This window comes from Macrotis lagotis, chromosome 2, assembly GCF_037893015.1.
Source record: "Macrotis lagotis isolate mMagLag1 chromosome 2, bilby.v1.9.chrom.fasta, whole genome shotgun sequence".
NCBI classification, from domain to species: Eukaryota; Metazoa; Chordata; class Mammalia; order Peramelemorphia; family Peramelidae; genus Macrotis; species Macrotis lagotis.
Genome location: NC_133659.1, coordinates 300,227,179 through 300,252,565, shown reverse-complemented (window position 1 = coordinate 300,252,565; position 25,387 = coordinate 300,227,179).

Below are 25,387 nucleotides of genomic sequence, written 5' to 3'. Positions count from 1 at the left end.
TTCTTCTCATTTTTCTCGAGGGTAAGAGAGATTTTCTCACCCTATTAAGTGTATATGTTATTTCCTCTCTGAGCCATTTCTGATGTGAACGAAGGCTCACTCATTCCCCTTTGCTTCCCCCCCCCCCCCTTCTACTCCAATGGAAAAAAAAAAGTTTTTTTCTTGACTCCTATGTGAAATTTCTTAGCTTTTTTTAAATCTCTTTCCCTTCCTCCCAGTACTTTCCTTTATCACCCACTGACTCCATATTTTCACTATATTATACCATTATATTGCACTCCTTCCTATGTCCTGTCTTTATATGTTCCTTGTAACAGCTCTTATAAATGTGAAAGTTCATATGAGTTATCAATATCTTCTTCCATGCAGGAATACAAACAGTTCAATATCATTAGCTTCCTCAGAATTAGTCCTTCTCTTCTACCCCCTCTATGGTTCACCAGGGTCCTGTACTTGGAGATCTAACTTTCTGTTTAGCTCTGGCTATTTCAATAGGAATGTTTGAAAGTCCCCTGTTTCATTGAAAGTCCATCTTTTCCCCTGAAAGAGGATGTTCAGTTTTGCTGGGTAGTTGATTCTCTGTTGTAAACCAAGATCTTTTACCTTCTGGAATATCTTATTCCAATCTCTATGAACCCTTAATGTAGATGGTGCCGGATCCTGTGTAATCCTATGGTGCCTTGGTAGTTGAATTGCTTGTTTCAGGCAGCTTTTAGAATTTTCTCTTTGATTTGGGAGTTTTGGAATTTGAATATAATATTCCTGAAAGTTTTCCTTTTGAGATCTTTTTCAGGTGGTGACCAGTGAATTCTCTTGATTTCTATTTTACCCTCTTCTTCTAAGATCTCAGGGCAATTTTGCTGTATCATTTCTAGAAAAATGAAGTCTAGGCTCTTTTCCTAATTTTGGCTTTCACTTAGCCCAGTAATTTTTAATTATTTTTTCTGGATCTGTTTTCGAGGTTGGTTTTTTTTCAGTGAGATATTTCACATTTTCTTCTAATTTTTGGCTTTTTTGGAAGAGTTTTATTCCTTCCTGATTTCTTGCAAAGTCATCAACTTCCTTTTCCATTCTGCATTTGAAGGAGTTATTATATTCAGAGAACTTTTTGATCTCCTTTTCCAGCTGGCCAGTTCTGCTTTTTTAAGATATTCTTCTCCTCATTTGGCTTTTTTTTTCTTTTCCCATTAGGCCTAAACTGGCTTTTAACATATTAGTTTCCTCAGTATTTATTTGTAAGTCTTTCACCAAGCTGCTGATTTTTCATGATTTTTCTGCATCCTTCTCATCGCTCTTCTCAATTTTTCCTCCATCTCCCTTAATTGCTTTTCAAAGTCTTTTTTGAGCTCATCTATAGTCTGAGTCCGTGTTCTATCTCTCCTGTATGTTTTGGATACAGAAGCTTCAATTTTGTCATCAATCTTCCATGGGACTAAAGTAATTCTCTATGATCAGATTCTTCTCTTTCTGTTGTTTTCTCATTTCCTCAGCCCAAGACAGCACTTCCAAGTCTTTGGAGCTTTTTTGAGGGGGTTACACCCCACTGGGACCTTTATTCCTCCAAGGTCTTATGCGCTGTTGCCTGTGCTTTGATTTGTAGCTGGCCCCTGTACTTCCTCCTGTCCTGGAGCTATAAGGAGGAATCCAGCTTGACTACACTGGAAGCTCAAACTGGATCTGAACGTAGGCTAACAGCAGAGTCCTACCCCAAGGGAGAGCAGAGAAATCTCTGCAGACTTCCCTTATGGTTTCTTGGTGTTATTGCTGCTTTCTCCAGATTCTCGCTGCAGATTCTGCCGCCGGCTCCTCATTCCACACTCGTTCTGGCATAGCAGAGTTCTCTCACTGCCCCTTCGAGCTGTTGCTGGTGACTGCTGGGCTGGGCTGGGCTGTGCTGGGCTGTGCTGAGGCTGTGGCTTTTTTTCCAATCCCCAGTCCTGGTGAAACACACCTTTCCTGCAGAGCTTCTAAGTTATCTTGGACTGGAAAAATGTATCACTCAGTCTTTCTGTGGGTTCTAAATTTTGGCTAGAGCCAAAAATTTGAGGTTTGAGGAGTCTTGGGGGGAAGGAGTTCCTGAGAAATTCTGTCTTCAAGCTGTTATCTTGGCTCTGACCCTCCAAGACTATCCAGTATTAACTGAGGAGGTATGCAGGAGTAGTCTATAATACCGACCCAGGGTGTTACAGGTACATATGAAGTATCCCTAAGAGATTCTTCTACAGCATTAGCACTTCGGGAACTTCATCCAAGAAATCTGGTCAGAAAGAGATTAAAGGAAAACCTTTGATGACATTATGTGTAGCTGGTACTAATTGGCAACTCTCTAACCTATAAAGAGTTCTGGATCACAGTTCCAGGAGGAGAGAAACACTTCTGATTAGTCACAAGGGAGCAAAGGTTTGGTTCCAGAGCCAAGAGGAGTACTAGACCTTCAAACTTCAGGGAGTAGGATTCTTCTTGGATAAAATCCAAAGTACAGACCCTAAGAGCAGTGACCACACTTCTTCCAGGTTAACATCATTTTGCAAGATCCAAAAACTTGCATTCCACCAGATTAGCTCTGCAAACTGAAGCACAAAAATAGGATGTTGAGAAATGTATAGTTTGTAATCATAATTGCGAATGTCAATGAATTGAGTAAAACCTATAGAATGAAAGTACATAGTAGAATGGACTAGAAAATAGAACCAAATTATTTTGTGTATAAGAGCAAACTTGGAATTGAAAGACACAGAGTTGAAATGAGTGGAGCAGAGTCTGTTATGATTCAACTGAAGTAAAGAGTACAGGTTTAGCAATCACCCTCTCAGATAAAGTAAAAACAAAAGTGGACCTAATTGAAAGAGGAACAGAAAGCTATATTTTACTGAAAGGTACTATAGACAATAAAGTAATAACTAAATCTTTTGCAGGTTTATATAAAATGTTTCATTATATATTTATATATATATATGTATGCATGCATGTGGAGAGAGAGAGAGAGAGAGAGAGAGAGAGAGAGAGAGAGAGAGAGAGAGAGAAAGAGATAGACAGAGAGAGTTAACAGAATAAAAATTGTTAAAATAAGAATCATTAACCCATGGCCAAATGTTATGAACAGGTATTTTTCAGAAGAAGAAATCAAAGCTTTATATTGTTTCATAAAATGCTCTAAATCACTATTGATTACAGAAAGATAAATTAAAACAAATATGAGGTACCACCTCACACCTATCAGAAATGAAAAATTTTTGAGGAGATATGGAAAAAAGAGTCTATTAATTAGTTGTTGACCAAATAGTGAACAGGTCTAATCATTCTGCAGAACATGCCCAAAGGTCCATCAAAAGCTGTTCATACCTCAAAGAGACAAAAGGAAATGGAAAATGACAAAATATTTATAGTAGTCCTATATTGGCAATGAATTGGAAATTTCATTTTAAATGGAATTTTGCATTTGTGAACATAAAATTATATATACACACACTTACTTGCAAGATAATTGAGTAAAATTGGTCTGGCATACAAATATGACTTTAATAAGAATTCAGACATTGACAGAATTTAGTTGCTAACCCTGATTTCATTTTTATGTGTTTAGCTCATTTCTTTTTAACCCTACTAATAGATTAATTTATCTCTCTTCTAATTTTTCCTTCTGTTTTGCTATCTTTTTTCCTTCCTAGACTCTCTTAATTAACTTCAGTTCAATTAAATTCAATTAATATTTAAGTGCTTACTTTGTACAAAATATATTAGATGAACAGAATACAAAAACAATAACAGAAACATTCTATGTTCAGGAAATATTTTTGTTTCTCTTCATCTCCCTCTTATTCCTCTCTTCATCTGAGTTCTTTTTGGACTTTTAATTCTTTATCTTGATATTGTTCTATTGTTGAAATTTTTTCTTTTTTCTCCTTGTTCTTCTCCTTCACCTCCTTCTCTACTTTCTCCTCTTCTCCTCTTTATCATCTTTCCCCCTCCTACTTTCTCCCTCTCTTCTCTGTCACCATACCTTTCTCCACATTCTTCCTTCTCATTCAAATAGTAAGATACACATGCCCATGATTAAGAAATCACCTACAGTTAATTTGTAAGGTGACTAAAAGGAAAGAACAGCTACATAATTTTTATATAGAATCTCATATTTTAATGAGATCTTAGTTTATCTTTGCCCTTTTATATTTAGTGAATATATTATAACATTTATCATGCAATATAATATATTTAAATGGAATAAATAATTTCCATTTTAAAAATTTTATCTTATTTTATTTTCTGGTTAATCAATGCGTGTGTGTGTGTGTATGTGTGTGTGTGTTTGTTGTTACCTTTTGAATTCAAGTACATCCCTTCATTTCTTTTATGTGTTCATATGTGAATCCTAAATCCATAGAAAATGATATATGTACTCCTCAATTTGATACCTTATAAAATGAATGATTAATACCACTCCATAAAATATTTCAAGAACAATTTTTTATGTATAGAACATTTATCAAATTTAAAGTAAAATTAATTCAACTATAAGGGTAAAATTACTTTAAAATTATGTATATATTTTACCATATGATTTGAGATGCTCCATCTTCTTCATTCAGTGAGGTTATTATATAAAAAAATATCATATGACTTGGTCTTTGGAAATTTGATTCATACATACTTGGACTGGATGACTAGCTGCTACAATTTCCTAGTCTCTCCATCACAGTAAAAATTCATTCTTTCCCTCAAATTTATGGAAATATGAGTATTTCATATATAAAAGATTGGGAGATGTGGCAGAAAAAATGGGCTAGAAGGCAAATGGTAAGAATCATTTCAAAGAATTTTCAGTAGTACAGCAAGATAGGAAGTCAGCTGAAAATCTCAAGCTTGTTAGTAACATCATATTCTTTTTTTTTGATCTTTTCCCCTCACATTAAATTCTTAGAAAAAATTGTTTAAATAAATTTCATTATGCACAGATATAAAAGTATCATATCTATAGCAACTAGAAAAGCAAACTCCACTTCCAATGAGAATCAAGGAAGCCTAATATTTTACCAAATAGGACACATCAGCAAAAATGACTGCCAACTCGTATCTTGACCATATCATTCAGACCCTTTATACAATTATTTTCCTATTGATTTTTCAGTCAAAATTAGCCATATTTATTCCTTCCACCACATACTTTGTCATTATATTAAGCTGACTCTTCTAAATATTATACATAGAATGCTATATTAGATTAAATTTAGATTACTACAATTACCACTCTCTTTCATCTTCAATCCTTCTTATCTACCACTGCCAGCCTAGCATTCCTTATTCATCTCTCCCCTCCCCCATGATACCATTCCTAAAAAAGGAAGAAGGGAAAGAATTTAAATAGTCAGGGAAGCTGCATGAGCATTATAGGAGAAGAAAACATGTTTGATGCCATGGAGGACAGATGAGACCTTCAATTTTCTGTACAGTATGTAGTTTAACTATCAATGCTTGTTTGATCAGATAACATATTTAGGAGTTAAGAAATGAAAAGGGAATTACACAAGAAGCCAATGGATATCATTAGTATCAATAATAATAATAATAATGATAATAATAATGTTCTCAGCATTGGTGACAAAAAAAGAAGAGAACAAGGTCCTTATTATGAAGAAGTTCATATTCTACCAAATAATACAATACATTTAAGGAGCTTCACTTCTAAGTGAAGTTGAAATTTTCACCATTGTCTAAAGGAGGCAGAGCAAAATAGATCAAAATTAAAAATCGTTTTATGCAATTTAAATGATCAAACTATTTTGTTATATTGACAATTTCATATTGCAAAGTTTTTTTGTTGGTTTTATTTGTTTTTGGTTTGATGGCGAAATGAGGGGATTTTCCAGCAATTGTGACTGTTCATTAGAGGAAGTTGTTCCACATTTGTAATGGTCCCCTCTCAAAACCAAAAAGTTTGCCTTCTCATCTTGATGCTGTCTATAGGCACAAGATCTGGAGGGAAAATTTATCCTTCTGTGGTTCTTGAAATTAGGATCCTGAATCATCTCCTTACAGGTTGAGAGGAGATGGTGGTGAAGTACATGTCAATGGTTTGATCACCTGGGGCATGCTTCCCTTTATTTTTCTCCCATAGGATACCCTGCTGCTTCTTCTAAACTAGATCTTGTGACTATAAACTGCAATAATGTAAAAAGGCAGACGAAACAAAGAAATAAAGGTCCCATATGTACCAACATTTTCAAAGCATTACTTTTGGTGAAAGTAAAGACCCAGAAATGTCAATTGGTGAATCACTTGCCAGTTTTGTATATAAACACAATGCAATACAATTATTTTATAATTTTGACACATTTACCTATATATTTGAGAAATGAATCTTTTATCAGAGAGATTTGTTTAAACTTTTTAAACTTTATTTCCCTATGCTACCTTTTAGCAAAATAGAGTTTTCCTGTTAGCCCTTTTATTTTACTTTTGCTTTATCTAAGATCATGATTGTTACCCCCACCTTTTTTACTACAATCAAAACATGCTAGATTCTGAATCAGTCTTTTTACTTTTTACTTTGCTTGTTTCTCTAACTTTCAAGCATATATTTGTTAAAGTACATATTGGTAGATTCTGGTTTCTAACTCATTCTGCCACCCAATTCCAGTATATTGGTATACTCCTCTGATTCACATATGCAGTTATAATTATAAACTATATTTCCCTCTATTGTATTTTCTTTGATTTAGTCTTCTCTCTTACTCTTTATCTATTCCATCTACAATCATTGCTTTCCTTAATAAACCTTCCAGCTTAGCATCTTCCTACTCCAATTTTAAATAAATTTCACTGAAAAAAGCCTCATTGCTTAAATATTTAGGGATATGAATCTAAATGATAAAAAATAGCATTTGTTATTGAAAAAAGGTAAAAGGATACAAAAGATAGTTTTCTGAAAAATAAATCAAAGTGTTCTGTAGTTATATGAAGTCTTAAATTGCTATTGATTAGGAAATACAAATAAAAGTAACTGAAGTAATATATACCTATCAGAAATGTTAAATACTGGAGAGGATGGTGCACTAACAAATTGTTAATGGAGTTGTGAACTAGTCTGAATATGCTGAAGAAGAAATTTGGAACTGTGCCTAAAGGTTTATGAAAGTGTTCCTACTTTTTGACCTCATGAAACCACTAATAGGTTTATTTTCAAAATCAGTCAAAAGGAAGAGAAAAAGGACCTATATGTTCAACTATTTTTAGCAGCTTTTTTTGTGGGGACAAAGAATGAGAAATTGAAGGAATCCTCATTGTTTGGGGAATGACAGAGCAAGTTGTGGCAGTTGAGTGTGATGGAATTATATTGCGCCATAAAAATAAGTAGGTTGGTTTCAGTTAAATTATGTTTATGAACTGATGCAGTGTGATGTGAGAAATGGGGAATAATCGTGCCCAGTGGAAACAGTGTTGTAATAATGATGAAATACAAAAGACTTCACTACTCTGATCAGTGCAATAATCTGTTATGAATGAAATTTAACTAAGGGTAAATTGAGGTAATCTTCTATGTAAAATATCATTTATTAATAGGGTTTTGGAGCCTGTTGAGCCGGATAATAAAGGATGACTCAAATTGTTCTGCCTCTGTCCAAAAGACCACAAATTGAGAATTTAATATATTTTTTATAAGCATAAGGCAATGAACAGAACAAAAATCATGTAATTAGTCAGTGTTACTGAGGGGAGAGAGTATTGTTAGTACATCAAAGAAAGTAAATATATTCTCAAGTACAATGAAGATCACCTTTCTATTTCTTTAAGAAATGATTTTGGGAATTTTATTGGTCCTAGCTGCTAGATAATGACAAGGACAGACTTACTAGCAACAGGGGAATTATATAAGACTTCCTTAATTGTGCAATATCAGACAAGGTCAGGAGACCTAGCTTCTTGTATTTTTCCCAAAACATTATAGAAAATGCTAAGATAATGTTTTGTGAGAGTATTGAGAGTAGAGTTTTTCTTTAACTAGAAGTCATTGTGGGAAAACTTAAAGTTTTTATTTCATTTCATAGAAAGAAAAATGGAACTTTAGCATACATAAGAGGAATATAGCTACAGTATAAAATCAAATATAAAATAGAGGATCAAGAATTTATTCTCTCAGATCCAAGGCAATCCCAAAATACTCATGATGAAAAAAATATCACTATCTCTATTGAACTGATAAACTGCAAGTAAATTGAAACCTAAACTCCTCACACTCTCCTTTCTTTTTTATTTCTTTTTTGGTGATATAGATAAACTGGAAATATGTCAGATTTCATATGTATAATTGATACTATTTTTGTTTTCCTTCTCAGTGAGTAAAGGAGAGATAAAGGGAGTAAAAGAGAAAATGTGTAACTAAACTTTAAAAAGAAAAATATTAAACATAAATAAATAATACATTTGGAAAACAAAAGAAAAATGATTTGACTTATCCAGTTATATTGTCAAACTGTCTACAAGCTCTTTTTCTCATCAAAGTAATAGTTGTTTGTTCAATTGTACTACTAGCAATCTTCTGTTAGCATTTTTATTTCTATTTCAAAAGTGATCTTTTATTGTAAACCCATGTTAACTTTCATATTTCTCATCTTGGTTAGGAGAGATAAATTTCTATTATCTAATATGAATTCTCAATTATTTCACATTATCATTTTGATATGTCTTATATTTAAATTTATTTTTTATAAAATATCAACAGCTAATATCAGCTAAAAATTTTACTTTTTGGTCTTTCCCTTTTTTCAGAATCAATAATGCATATAAACCGGACAAAGTTGAGTTGTGACAATTGCAAACCATTAGCTCTCAATCCACATCCATTATGTAATTCAATAATTAACTTTTCCTTTCGTTTAAGCAGTAAATAATCTATTTACAGACTACAGATTCTGTAATGGGTATGAAAATAGTTACTGAGCATTCACTGTTTTTTTAGGATAAAGTCAGCCTCATTTTTATTCTGCTGTTCCTGAGAAGCCACATGACATATTGGGTAGGCAACATCAAATTCCTGAAAACCTTTGCCCTAGTACCACTTCTGATATGTACAGTCTACATGATTATTAATTAAAATCACTTGACCTCTCAGTATTCACCAGACAACTCTATGAAACTATCAGATGTCCCAGCTAGGACAGGAAATTAACTTTCAGCGACTTCCTTCTTAAAATGAAATCTCTAATCTAGTTTTTAAAATGTAGCTCAGCATACTCAGTACCTATTTCTTTTCTTTTTCCTGAAGAAAAGTTTTAGTCTAAGGATCATAGATTTTAAATTATAGGATATTTTAAATCTGATTAAATCCAATAACTTAATTTTATAGATCAGAAAACTAAGGCTCTGAGAAATCAAATGACTTATACAAAATTAAAGAACATACATAATTGAGGCAGGATTTAAATTTATTTTTTTTAAGTGTAAAGACCAATATTGTGCCTACTATGCTCCCATGAAAACAACTGAGTCTTTTAAATGATTTATAAATTATTGATTTCCTCCATTCTTTGATTTCAAAACATGTTTATAAAAATAGTTTTCACCCCTTCCACTTTTGTTTAGATAAATACATTTATTGACTATATATTGACTATAGTCAAGTATGTGTATATGTGGATATATATATATATATATATATATATATGTGTGTGTGTGTGTATGAATAAAGATAAGTATATATATATGTGTGTGTGTGTGTGTGTGTGTATATATATGAATAAAGATAAGTATATATATATATATATATATATATATAGAGAGAGAGAGAGAGAGAGAGAGAGAAAGAGAGACAATTGTGTTTTCCTTTAGAATTCCTATGCTTCTCTATACATGTATACAAATATGTTCATGTGTAAATTTTGAGACTAATGACTCCCAATGTTCTTTCTAGCTCTAAATCTATGATTCTCTTTTTTCCTCTGTCACCTTGGAAAGGACCACACTAAATCTTTTGTTTTACTATATATATATATATATATATATATATATATATATATATATATATATATATATATATATATATATATGTATATGCATGTATATACATATATGTATGCACATATATAAATATAAACACATATTTGGTGCATTACTCTTGGCAAAATAAGACAAAAACTCCTTTTTCACATAATCACCATCTCTGCACTAGATATTCATGTCCTCATACAACAGTTATAGTCTGTCACCAGTACAATAGTCAAGTGTAAGTATGTACATATATATGTAAATATATAGAGATTTATCCAAATATATATAATATATATATTCACTTATCTTTATATATCTATATCAACATGGAAAATTGTCATGCCTTATACCTAGCTGGAATAATTTTCATGATCTCAAAGTTAACTTATTTACTTGATGCCACAATGAAACATTGATAGCGATCTGAAATCTGAAAACAAACAATCATATTATGCCAAAATTTAACTGGAAAATTGACATCTTTTTTAAAGTTCTTAAGGTGTTTTCAAGGGTTTGCTTCATTTTCATGTTATTGTCATTTTCTACTAAAACTTATTTCATAATGGAAGTCAAGGTAGTCATAAAAATTATTCTAAACTTTGGTGCCTCTCAGAAACTTAAATAATATTCAGTATTAAGAGAATCTAGGGTGTCATTCCTAAGAGACTGAAATGAGAGATCTGAAAGTTACCAAGGACAGTTCTGGATATGTGAAAAACCAAGTTATTTTCAATAACAGATCACAATTAACTCTCCTTAACATAATTCTTAAAAAGTCTGCAAGATTTATTTTTCAATAACCTAAATAAACCTTCACCTGTTTTCCTGATTGTACCACTGATTTCACTGGCGTAAAGAATTTAGAGTGCAGATAAACAACTGGTATTCTACTTTTATCGTAGTAGAATTTCTTGGGGTTAATGAAAGATTGTTAATTGCCCAGATTCACAAAGTTAGCATCTTTCAAAGGTGAGATTTGGAGATAGTTCTTCACTCCAAGAGTGTCTTTTTTCCCCTAACAAAGTAAGGGGTTAAGTGACTTGCCCAAGGTCACACAGCTAAGTAATTATTCAATGTTTGAGGCTGGTTTTAAACTCAAGTCTTCCTGACTCCAGGACCAGTGTTCTAAGGATGCCTTTGCTTCAAAATAGCTAGGTGATGTTGGATTCTGGAAAACTTATCTTTGACACTTACTAGCTATAAGAAATGTCTCTGGGTAAGCCAGTTCAATGACCATTTTCCTCCTTTTTCTTATTTGTAAAAATGACATAAATGCATGCCATCACAAAATTGTTTAGTGGATCAAATAATAGCTATCCTTGAATAACACATAGCATGTAGTGGACAAATATTAACCATATATTCACCATGTGCTAGGGGCAAATTCTTGTGAATGAAAACATGAGATAATAATTGCAAAGTGCTTAGCACAATTAATCCTAGATACAAAGTAAGTGCTATGTAAATGTCATTGATTGGTGGTGAATAGAGAGAAGTATTTGCAGTCAAACTGGCACATCCAGATTCTCATTTGACCAGATTTGAGTTTGAATATGTCTTCCAAAGCTCTAAAAATGGGGGTTGGGGAGTGAGGAAGGAATACATGAGAAAGATATATTTTGTTATTTTTGTTTTATAGATTAGAAAACAAAGGTTCAATGAAGTTGAACTATTAATACATGGTCACAGAGGTATTGAATATTCAAATTGAGACTTAAACTGTTACCTTATGATTTAAATATATTGCTCTTGATATATTATATTTGAAAAACACATTAAAATACAACCTCCATTTCTTCCTTTACATCTCACTATTAGTTCCTCCCTGCCCAGTTAAATAGGCACCTATTTTTGTAGGGTTTCAGAAGAATCAGATTATGTTTCTCTTTAGTAACATCTTTTCCTAATTACTCTTTCCTCCAATAATGCTCTCAGAGTGTTCTATATTCTTGAACATAATGATTTCTCTCTATTTTGCTATAGATCTTTTAGATACCGATTATTTCATAAAGCTTTTCCCCTAATGTTTCAAGTTCATCTGTTACTCTTTTCTTTCTAATTCTTACCCTATGTAATAAAGTAAGCTAATGAGAAGGATGGATTCTGTGCTTTCTTACCACTTGAAAACTTTTCCCTATTTAAAAAAAAACAACTTTATACACAGAGTGGAATGTGATTGCCTTGTTTTTTTCCTAGATCAAAAACATCATCAAAATGAAATAATTAATTTTACTTAAAAATAAACACAGTGTTTTGTACCTATGTGTCCTAAGTTAGGTCTGAAAGTGATTTATAAGAATAGAATCCCCCAGAATCCAATATATGTCATCTGTTAGAGCATATTGTGACAGAATCAATACACTACAGGTCCATATTATTAGTCCTATTGAATTCTCCAGTGTGCCCAATATTAGAATCAACCAAATTCTTAGAATGCAGACAACAGGTGAGGAAATCTCTTGGAATTTCCTGAATTCGCCAATTAAATCCAGATGCTCAACAAGCCAAATAGTGATGGCATCATGCCAAATTTTGATACAATACATCATGTTAGGTGTACAATCATAGTCACTTTTTCCATGAAATTCTGGCTCACATCATTGTTTATTTTTATGTTGCCTCTTTATTCTACATACAGGGTCTCCTCCCTTTTCTGTAATTACAACATTCAATTTTAATAGTACTCTCTTGAGTAGAGTTTTTTTTTTATTATCCTAACAATTTATGCACATCTAATAATAGCAAATGAGACCACAAAGCGTATGATATACATTCACATGTTTGGCTATTATTCTTTCCTACACAGTTTAAGTTTGCTATATAAGCTATTACTAAGTACATCAAAACCCACTAGAGACCTTTTAAAGTATCATTATTATTACTGTTTATTGGTGGTTTTCTTGTGCATAATGCACTGTATTCTAGAGTAATAGCTTTCAAAAGAACAATAAGGAAATTCCCAAGAGAGGTTGAACATTTTGGAGGAAAAAGAAATAGCTAACAGAATATATTTGATATGTTCATTGCTTTAGGGATCCCCTCTCCTATTCCTTCCTTTCTTCTCCTTTTTTAAGTTTCAGGTATTAGATAATATTACAACACTGTCTTATTGAGACCAAGTTATAAATTCACACACACACACACACACACACACACACACACACACACACACACATATATATATATGTTACTATTCATAGGTTTTATTTATTGGTATAAGCTTAGGGCTCATCTTTTATTCTTATCTTTGAATTCTCATTTCTAGGTGCATAGATGATTCTTAGCAAATGACAGTTACCTGATTGAAGTATCTTTTTTACATAACTACATGAAGGATTTGTGATCGTAGCAGCATAATTCCTAATGCGAGAACTCTCTCCTATACAGTAGATTAAAAACAAGAGATTTTATATAGTCATCCTAAGGTATTACCAAGTGTACACAGAAGCAAAATGACTTCTCTAGAGTTACACAGGAAGTGTTAGAGCTGATATTTGAATCCTTGTTTTTCCTAACTCAAAATATAATACTTAAGATACTATAACAACTACTTCCTTATTAGTGTATTAAAATATAATAAAAAGATAAAAATAAAAAGATAAACTCTGATGATTAAAAGTCCTAAGGTAAATACTTCCATATTTCTAGAATTTCATAGTTGAAAGAATTCCTGTAAAGTGATAAGTAATGAGATATTTATTTATGCACTTGGCATATGTTGCATTTATTTTAAAAAAACCCATGGCAGAGAGGAAATGTTTTAGCTCAATAGCAACAGTAAAATAATTTTACTTATGTCATGGCTGCCTTTCCTATTAATTTTGTCATCTTATGCACAAAGCCCACAATTTATTTTAGTTGACATAATATTCTGTAGAACAAGTTCTATATAACCTATATTCTTTTAGCATAATTAAAGTTTTCTTTATTTTGGAGATATCCGATTCTACTTAATTCTAGAAGGGCAGACTAACACAAATTATTCTACCTTTCTACTTTAATGAGAACAGGGACATTTTATGGGAAATCTTCAAAGTACTTTTTCTCCACCTCATAATACTAATTCCATTCTTTCTTTTCTCTTATTACAGTAGATGAGGCTATTTTACTTTTAAGACACCCAACTAGTAAAACCTATTCTTATATAAGAATTTCTAGGACATCTCTAATCTATATTCAATTAACTCTGACATTAAAACATACTGAATGGCAATCATAACCCTGCCAGGGAAGTCCCTAATAGCAGAGTGTTTTAAAATACCACACCTCAAGTGAGAAAGAGTTGAGTTTGGAACCTGATTCATTCTCTTTCTGGCTGTGTGACTCTTAGAAAGTAAGTTAACCTCCTATACTCTCAAAGTCCTCATTTGTAATAATGAGATATTAACAGAATTTTCCTCAAAGGGAGTGTTGTGAACATCAAATGAGATAAAATATGTAAATCTTTTGAAAATCTTAAAATTCTAACCAAATACTAATTTTGCTATTATTTCAAATTAATCTGAGTGTATTTCTCCTTACAGTGAAATCAGCATCCCTGCAGCTCCAATTTATTGACGAGTTCTGACTGGATTAAGTCTTAAATAATGAACACAAAGCAATTTTAGAGAAATTAAATTTCGTAGAAATGGTGAACTGAATTTTTTCAAGTCAATTTTGAGATTATTTAAATGCTATATTGAAAGAGGACAGTAGAAAAATAGTGCCAAACAGTTATACAGCAAATTAGTCATTGTGGACAAATAGTCTGCCTAATTCAAACCAGAAATACTTATTTCTCCTTAATAGCAGAATGTTTGTTTTCCCAAATTGTATTAGTGAGATAATTGCCATTACTTTGGCTGTCATCATTTCCCCTCTATAAATTCAACCCAAGTGGGAGATCACTGACCTCCTCATGCTCTTCAGATTGCAAAACCAACTGACTACTTTCCAACTGAAACAACAGAATTGGGATGATATAAAGGACAATGGCCCTCTGAGCTTAATCTTCCTAAATCATATAAGCAGTTAGAATCAACCCAAATGCTCTTCCTGTCTTTATCAAAAATCTCATAATTTCCAGTAGAGAAGAGAAACAGATCATTCTATTAGTAGTTCCCACTTATAGAATCAACTTCATTTTTTTAAATTGTCTTTCATATCCAGACTACAGAGAATGATACAATGCAACTTGTTTGATTAGTCACTTAACTGAGGAAAGAGGAGGAAATTATGAAAAAAAAGTGAGATGTATGAACTAGTTGTCAACTCAAAATGTGCTTTTTGTTTATTTTGTTTGAAGTAAATCTAAATTTGAAACATCTTATTGAAAAAATAGAAATGTATGACTGCATTTCAAATATTAATGTATGAAATGAAAGACAGAAAAAAATATCTCTGCACAATTAGTCTCATAGCTCATTTTTGGTGTATTTGAAACTCAAGAAGAAATATTAGAGAAGATTTCGCTTAGCCTATATTCTCTTCAAGAAGCATCTTTTAGCATCTGCTTCACACTATAAGATCAAAGAAGAAGAGAACTATAGAGGTCATTAATTTTAAATTCTTTATTTTACTGATGTGAAAATTGAGGCAATATGAGGTTAGGTAACTTGTCCAGAGTAAATGTACTATACAAGCATATGAAATGGGATTTTAATTTGACCTCCTATCCCCAAATGTAGTGGATTCAATATATGTACAATTGCACAAAACATCTTCAAAGTTTGCACATTTCACTTCAATATAGTTCTGCTTTTTAGGCTAATTTTAAGTTGCAGTTGTTTTATTGATTTTTATTTTATTTTTATTATTTTCATTTTATTGAAAATAAACCAAAATCTGACTCCTAATACCTTCCATCTATTTTTGCCAGATAACTAATTGATCCCCCTTTCTATTTTATAATCTTTTAAATATATTAAATTAGATATCAAAGTTCTACTTAAATTAGAGTTGTGGGTTCTTTTCTGCAGTCTGAAATTCAGTTGCAATAGGATCTTTAGTAAGCCATCCAAGGGATCTAGGCTTCAATTTTATCATCTAAAATGAGGGTTTAATTAGATTTCTTCCAAATTTAACATTGCAAAGTTCTATAATTCTAAGGTTTAACAGGATTAAAGAGGTTAATTGATGATTAATAAGGTCTCTTTCATACTTGACATAACAAAATTCTATAATTCTAAGACTTAATAGTCTTTGTTTATTCAACCAATCCACAAATAGATTGGTTTTAAATTTCACCAAAATATGCACAATTGCTGAATACAGAAGATGAGGATCTTTCCTTACTCAAGATTACACATTTTGTAAAATTAACTCTTTTGGTAACTTTATCTTATGTTCATCTTATGTCATCATAATTATTTATATATGTGTATGGTGACTGGATCCCATGACCACAACCAATATGTTCTAACAGTTCTAGACTAATTCACATTGTCTAGCATCTGTTGGCTTCTGAAATAAACCAGTTTGATGAATTTAAATGTATATAGACTTTGCTTCCAAATTTTGAAGATGTATATATATATATATATATATATATATATATATACATATAAATGTATTAAACTAATGTATTAAACTAGGTTTATTGTCTTCTGTACCTAATTCAAAATGAGGGCTAAAATATTTAGGTAACAGCAGATGAATATTATCTTTTTTAAGCAAATTGCATTTTATATTGTGAACTTAGTCATCATTAAACACAAATATTTAAATAAACAAAAACATGATAGGCTTATGTAAGAAATTGTGAATCTACACACACACACACAGACACACGCTTAGGTATTTCCCTTAGCAAATCTCAAAGTTTGTGCTTGTTTTCATCATTATTTTGCTTGTATGTGTGTGAATTCATGTGGACAATGGCAAGAGTATAAATGGATTTAGAACGTTGTTCTTATAACCGGAGGTACAAATATCTAAAAAGTTAAATCAATCTCTTTATGAGTATGTATGCATACATTTACATGTAAATGTTTGTGTATAAAATTGAAAGACAACTGTAGCATAATCTTTAAGTAGGAAATTGGTTTCATAACTAAGATGAATCAAAACCTCCTCATGCTCTTCAGCATGTAAAACCAACTCACTAATTTCCAACTGAAACTCAAAAATTGGAATGATTTACAGGACACTAGCCTTCTGGGCTTAATCTTTCTGAATCAGATTAAGAGTTAACATAAACCCCAAATGCCCTTCCTTTCCTGTCTTCACTACAACTAACACTCTGGCTATGTTACTGGAAGCCAGACTTTTAATTGATTCTAGATATTTTTCCAGAACTAGAAATTGCAGAGGAGTCTGTTTTCCTCAAATGGCAGAGGGAGTTTAATTTTCATTTGCTTAGGATTTTAAGAATTCATTTGGGAATTCCCTATATTAATGAACAGTCAGATGGGTTCCCATCCCATAAAAACTATCAGAGTGGTAACAAATTTTTTTAACATGGTTATGTTCCTTTCTGTACTATTGGTTCTGTCCATTAAATTTTATTTATTGATTTTTTTTCCCAGTTCTCTCTGTTCTCTCACTACTCTAACCTACACACACCTCTACCTTCCAATAGAAAATATTCCTTGATTAAAAAAAAAACAAAAAACATGTGTAGTCCAGAAAATCAAGTAACCTCATTGGCCATAGGAAAGTGTATCTCATTTTTGATCTCTAATTCAGCATCTTTATATCAACAGAAGTGGAAAAGTTTCATCACTAGTCTTCAGAAACCACTATCACTGAATTCTTTGTTCAGAATTTTCATGTCAGACAAAATTATTTTCCTCTGTCTTCTTTTTGTTTTCAAACTAATGTACCTCATGGATCTGTTCACTTAATTTTATATCAGATTGTAAAATCAGTTTTAGATAACACAGTGGATGATTAGTGAGCAAGAATTCATGCTCTCTTCTTCTAAACATATGAGTTAGCACTGAAAATCAAAAGCAAAGTGGACCTTAAATACTGCCTGCTTTTGCTTTCCTCTTCTATTGTCTATAGTCATTTTAAGACAAATTTATCTATTTTGGTTTTGAGTGAGCTATAATTTACTTTCCTTTGTGCTTTTTTATTATTTATTTTTTCTTCTAGAAATAGGTAATTATTTGAACACTTCCAGCTTACATTTATGTTCTTCAACTGCAATATTCATCCTTTCCTGAAAGATAATCCCAAATATTTACATGGCATTTTTCTTTGACACTGACACCTTTGAATATCCTGCTGTTTCAGTAATGAAGTTTGCCAAAAAAGCAGGCTGTTCATCCATAATTTAGCATTCGTTATCATAGACCATTCCTTTGTTTCTTAGGTGCTATAAAATTTGGTTTCCAAAATTAATTGAATTAAAGGTTATGTTCATGAATATATACATGGTATTTTTATTCAAGATATTTTAATGCAAACATTGAGTTTTATACCTAAATTTACCTTAAAGCCCACTTTTAATGAAGTAAAAATTTCTAAAAAAAAGTTAAATACAGAAATACAAATTTTATTTTCGTTGTTGTACATTTTTGAATATAAAAAACAACTTTTCCATGGTTATAACAACTAATTCATGTAAAAATTCAAATAATTGGAAGCTCAATAGTGTTTAGATTAGTTTATTAAATTTATTTTTATTTAAATTAAGTGAAAAGGTAGTTTTGAACATTCACTTTTTAAAGTTTTAAGTTCCATATTTTTCCCTCCCTTTCTTCTCTGTGTCCTCCTCAAGACAGTGAGTAATCTGATAAAGGTTACATATGTCCAATAATGTTAAACATATTTCCAAATTAGTTGTGCTATGAAAGAAGAATCAGAACAAAAGGGAAAAACATGAGAAAGGAAAAAAATATAAAACATTTTTAAAAGTATATAATTATACAGTAAGGTTTATGTTCAGACTCCATAGTTCTTTCTCTGGCGATGAATGGCATTTTTCATCACAAGTCTTTTGGAATTGTCTTTGATCACTCTATTATTGAGAAGAGTTAAATCTATCATAGTTAATCAACCTACAGCGTTGCTGTTAATTTCACAATGTTCTCTTTATTTTTGCTCACTGCACTCAGCATCAGTTCATGCAAGACTATGCAGATTTTTCTGAAATCCAGTTGCTTATGATTTCTTAAAAAAAAATAGTACGCATCAGGTGGCTAGGTGGCAAAATGGATAGAGCACAGGCCCTGGAGTCAGGAGGACCTAAGTTCAAATCCAGCCTCAAACACGTAATAATTGCCTAGCTGTGTGACCTTGGGCAAGCTACTTAACCCCATTTGCCTTGCCAAAAAAACCCTAAACAAACAAACAAAAAAAAAACAACATGATTTAGGGAGGCAAGGTGGTGCAGTGGATAGAGCACTGGCCCTGGAGTCAGGAGTACCTGAGTTCAAATCTGGTCTCAGACACTTAATAATTACCTAGCTGTGTGGCCTTGGGCAAGCCACTTGACCTCAATTGCTCTGTAAAAACTAATAATAAAATAATAATAATAATAATAATAATAATAATAATAATAATAATAATAATAAATAATTTATTTAAGGGGTGGCTAGGTAGCGCAGTGGATAGAGTACTGGCCCTGGAGTCAGGAGTACCTGAGTTCAAATCTGGCTTCAGACACTTAATAATTACCTAGCTGTGTGGCAAACCACTTAACCCCATTTGCCTTGCAAAAACCTAAAAAAATAGTACTCACATTCATATACTATAACTTTTTCAGTCATTCCCCAATTGATGGATATCCCCTCTATTTCCAATTCTTTGTTACTACAAAAAGAACTGCTTAAAAGATTTTTGTATATATGTCTCCTTTCCCCTTTTATATATCTTTGGAAGACAGACCTCTTAGTGATATTACTAGATCAAAGTGTATGCAAAGTTTTATAGCCTTTTGGGCATAGTACCAAATAGCTCTTTATAATGTTTGGATCAGTTCACAACTTCACCAAAGTGTATTAGTATTCCAGTTAACCCCATCTCTTTCAGTATTTATCATTTTCCTTTCCTATCTTATTGGCCAATTTAATAGGTGTGAAGTGGTACCTCAGAGTTGTTTCAACTTGCATTTCTTTCATCAATAAGGATTTACAGCATTTTTGTCATATAACTAGAGATAGCTCTAATTTCTTCATTTGAAAACTGCCTGTTCATATTCTTTGAGCGTTTATCAATGGAGCAATGACTTATTTTCTTATAAATTTGACTCAGTTCCCTATATATTATTAAAATGAGACTTTATCAGAGACACTGATATTACTTTCTATTTTTGGTTGTATTGGTTTAGTTTTAATTTAATATTATCAAAACCAAAATAAAATTTTATGTATTTAAAAATATTCTCTTTCTTGTTTAATCATAAATTCTTCCCTTCTTCATAGATCTGACAGAAAAAAAGCAGTCCTTTTTCTCCTAATTGCCATAGGATATCACCCTTTTTGTACAAATCATGTATCCCTTTAGAACTTACCTTGGTATTGCATGTGAGAAATTGGTCTATACCTAGTTTCTGTCACACTATTTTCCAGTATTGGCAACAGATTTTGTCAATTAGTGAGTTCTTATACCAGAAGCTGGAGGGTTTGAGTTTATCAAACATTAGATTATTATACTCATTTATTAGTTTTTTGGAACCTAATCTATTCTACTGATTCATCATTTTGTTCTCAGCCAGCACCAAATAGTTTTGATGAATGGCAATTTATAATATAGTTTGACATCTATCATCGCTAAGGTCACTTTCCTCTCCTATTTTTTTTTTGATTAACCTGATATTCTTGACCTTTTACAATACCAATACATGGCACTGAATAAGAAGAAGAATTTAGATAGAATTGTCATATTTATTATATTAATTCAGCATGCCCATGAGCAATTCATGTTTTTCAGGATGTATAAATACATTATTTGTGTGAAAAATGTTTAGTAATTGTATTCCTGTATTTCCTCAATTTCTCTTGGAAATAGATCACAAAATGTATTATTTTATCTCCAGTTTATTTAAATTTTTATTTACTCCTGCTAAGTTACTCATAGCTATATATAGAAATCCTGAAGATTCATGTGGGTTTATTTCATATCAGGCAACTTTGCTATAACTGTTGTTTCAAATAGTTTTTTATTTGATTTTCTAGGATTCTCCAAGTATAATATAAAATCATACACAGAGTGAAAAAAAATGTTTCCTCATTGTATATTCTAATTCTTTCAATAACATATTTTTCTTTTATTGATAAAACTAACATTTATAAAACAATATTGAGTAATAACAGTTAATCAGCATCTTTGTTTCACCCTTGATCTTATTGAGAAAATTCTAGCTTCCACACTGCATATGATGCTTGCTGATGGTGTTGGATAGTTAGATATTTTTTATCATTTTAAGGAAAATTATTTATTCTTATGCTCTAGTATTTTTATTGCAAGTGAATGCTTTATTTTGCCAAAAGCTTTTCAGTTTTTATTGAAATAAGCATGATTTCTATTAGTTTGTTATTTATATGGTCAATTATGCTGATTGATTACCTAATATGGAAACAACCCTGGCATAAATCCTATCTGATGATAGTGTATTATCCTACTGATATCTTTTTTTTAATCTCTTTGCTAATTTGGAAAATTAAAGCATCAATTTTTAATTGATTGTATTTTAATTTATTAATAAAAATATCTCTTTAAAAAAACAGGGTGGCTAGGTGGCGCAGTGGAGAAAGCACCAGCCCTGGAGTCAGGAGTACCTGGGTTCAAATCTGGTCTCAGACACTTAATAATTACCTAGCTGTGTGGCCTTGGGCAAGTCACTTAACCCCATTTGCCTTGCAAAAACCTAAAAAAAAATCTCTTTGCTAAAATGATATTTAACAGTTTAACATAAATATTCATTTGGCAGATTTGTCTCTAGTTTTCTTTGTATATTTTAAATTCGTATGTTTATAATACCATAATTATGTCAAAAAAAGAATTTGGCAGAATTGCTTCATCTGTTTTCTTTGAAATAGTTTGCATAGAATTGGAATTGATTGACTTAAAAAATATTTTATAGGGCATAACCAAGATGGCAACATGAAGGCAGCATTCCCCAGGAACTCCTTTCCCCAAAACTCCATAAGCCTTCAAATTATGACCTTAGCCAAAATTTAGAAGGGCAGAACCCACAAAAAGACTGAGTGGTGCATTTTCCCAGTCCAAGATAACTTAGAAGTTCTGTGGGAAAGGTGTGTCTCACAAGGACCTGGAGTTAAAAAACAAATCACTGATCACAGCACAGCCTGGGAACAGCTTGTAGGGGTGGAGAGAATTCTGCCACAATGGAATGAGTGTGGAGTGAGGGAGCACCAGCCACAGAACCTGCAGCAAGAATCAGGGGAAACCAACCTGTACCTCCAAAACAAAACCCACAGATGTTAAGGGGGTCAGAGTAGACTACAAAAATTTCCCTGCTCATCCTGGGGGCAGGACTCTGCTGTGTGCCCACACTCAGATCCAGGTTGCAGTTTGGGCATCCATACTAAGATAGCTGAGCAGGGCTCCTCCTTGTAGCTGCAAGGCAAAGTGGAGTCCTATGGTCATCTACATATCAAAGCACAGACAACAGAGCATGAGAACTTGGAGGAATAAAGGTTCCAGTGGGGTGTCCCAAAAACACCCCCAAAGCCTTGAAAGTGCTGTAAATTAGTCTTGGGCTGAGGAAACGAGGAACCAACAGAATAAAAGAATAATTTGATCACAGAGAATTACTTGAGTTCCATGGAAGATCAAAACACATACTCAGATGACGAAATCTAAACATCTGTATCCAAAACCTCCAAGAGAAATAAAAAATGGGCTCAGACTATGGATGAACTCAAAAAAGACTTTGAAAAGCAATTAAGGAAGGTATAGGAAAAACTGGGAGGAGAAATGAAGGTGATGCGTAAAAATCATGAAAACATCAACAGCTTTGTTAAAGAAATACAAAAAAAATACTTAGGAAAATAATATTTTACAAACGAGATTAGGCCTAAGGGGAAAAGCAAAACAAAAGGAAAAAGAGGAGAAGAATGCCTTAAAAAGCAAAATTGGACTGGTGGAAAAGGAGGTAAAAAAGCTCTCGGAAAAAATAACTCAGAATGGAACTAGAGGAAACTGATGACTTTGCAAGAAATCAGGAAGAAATAAAACTCTTTCAAAAATGCCAAAAATTAGAAGAAAATGTGAAATATCTCATTGTAAATACAACTGACCTTGAAAACAGATCCAGAATTTATAACTTAAAATTTTTTGGGCTCCCTGAACGTCAGTAAAAGTCAGTAAAAGAGCCTAGACTTCATTTTTCAAGAAATTATAAAACAAAATTTCCCTGAGATCCTAGAAGCAGAGGGTAAAATAGAAAGTGAAGGAATTCACTGTTCATCTCCTGAAAGAAATCCCAAAAGCAAAACTCCAAGAATATTATAGCCAAATTCCCAAACTCCCAAATCAAAGAGCAAATTCTAAAAGCTGCCAGAAACAAACAGTTCAACTACTGAGGCTCCATAGTCAGGATTACACAGGATCTGGCAGCATCTATATTAGGTGCTCGTAGAAGGCAAAAGATCTTGTTTCACAACTGAGAATCAACTACCCAGCAAAGGTGAACATGCTCTTTCAGGGGAAAAGATGGACTTTCAATGAAACAGGGGACTTTCAAACTTTCCTATTGAAATAACCGGAGCTGAACGGACAGTTTGATCTGCTGAACCATACAGGGGGTGGATGAAAAGGACTAACTCTGAGGAACTTAATCATATTGAACTGTTCGTATTCCTGCATGGGAAGATAACTCATGTGAATTTTCTCATTTATAAGAGCTGTTAGAAGGAGCATATATAGACAGGGCACAGGAAGAAGCAGAAAATAATGACATAATATAGTCAAAGGATGGAGTCAATGGGTGATAAAGGAAAGTACTGGGAGGAAGATAAATGACATAAAGAAGAAGATAAGAAATTTCACATAAGAATCAAGAAAAAGTTTTTTTTCTATGGAACGAAATGGGGGAAGGCAAGGGGGAAATGAGTTAGCCTTCATTCTCATCAGAAAAGGTTCAGAGAGGAAATAACATATATTCTTAATAGGATATGGAAATCTACCTTACCCTAGAGAAAAATGAGAAGAAGGGAATGGTATAAGGAGGAATGGGGGGAAGGGGAGTGGGCAATAGGTGATAAAAGAGGGGGAAGATTGAGGGAGTGGGTACTCAGTTACACCACACTTTTGGAAAGGGCTAGGATGAAAGGAAAGAGAATAGAATAAATCAGAGTGGGCAGGAATAGAGTAGAAGGAGATACAGCTAGTAACAGCAACTAAGGGAAAAATATTGAAGCAACTTCTCTGGTGGACTTATGATAAAGGAACCAACTCTCACGAGAGAGAGCCATTGGAATCTGAATACAGAGTGAAGTACATTTTTTTCTCTCTCACTATTATTGAGGTTTCTCATCTTCATGGGAGGGGGAGGGGGGCTTTATGTTTACTCTTATAATAAAATTATTGTAATAACATAAAATAAATCTAGAACCTTAAAAATAAAAAAAATTAAAAAGCTATAAAAATAAAAAAAAATGAGCATGAAATATGAAAAGAAATATTTTGTACAATTCACTTATAAACCCATCTGGGAGTTTATTGATGACTTAATTTCCTCTTCTGCAATGGAATTTCTAAGTATTTTATTTCCTTTTCTGTTAATCTGAGCAGTTTATATTTTTGTAACTATTAATCCATTTCATTTATATTGTCAGATTTGTTGACATACAGTTAGACAGCGTTGCTCTGAATTATTACTTCAATTTCCTCCTCAAAATTGGTTTGTTCAAGACTTTCTTTTTTATTAGTAATTATTTTTTCTTTTTTCATTTCCCTTTTTCTTTTTCTTTTTTTTTTTACCTTTTTTGCAAGTCAAATGGAGTTAAGTGGCTTACCCAAGGCCACACAATTAGGTAATTATTAAGTGTCTGAGGCCAGATTTTAACACAGGTCTTCCTGACTCCAGGGCTGGTGCTCTATCCACTGGGCAACCTAAATGCCCCAGTTTTCTTTTTTATTAATCAATTCAACCAAAGCTTTATTTGTTATTTATTTATAATAAAAACAAGTGTTAATTTTATTTAATTTTTTTTTTGCAAGGCAGTGGTGTTAAGTGACTTGCCCATGATCACACAGCTAGGTAATTATTAAATGTCTGAGGTTCGATTTGAACTCAGGTGCTCATGATTCCAAAGCCAGTGCTCTATCCACTGTTCCACCTAGTTGCCCCTGTATCAATTTTATTTCCTTGTCAAATAGCTTTATTTTGATTTTCAAAATTTCTAATTGGGTGTTATTATTCATTTTTAAGTATTTTTTACTTGAATGTCCAATTCATTGATTTTCTTTGTGTGTATGTTTTCTAGAATGAATTTCGAGATATAAATTTTCC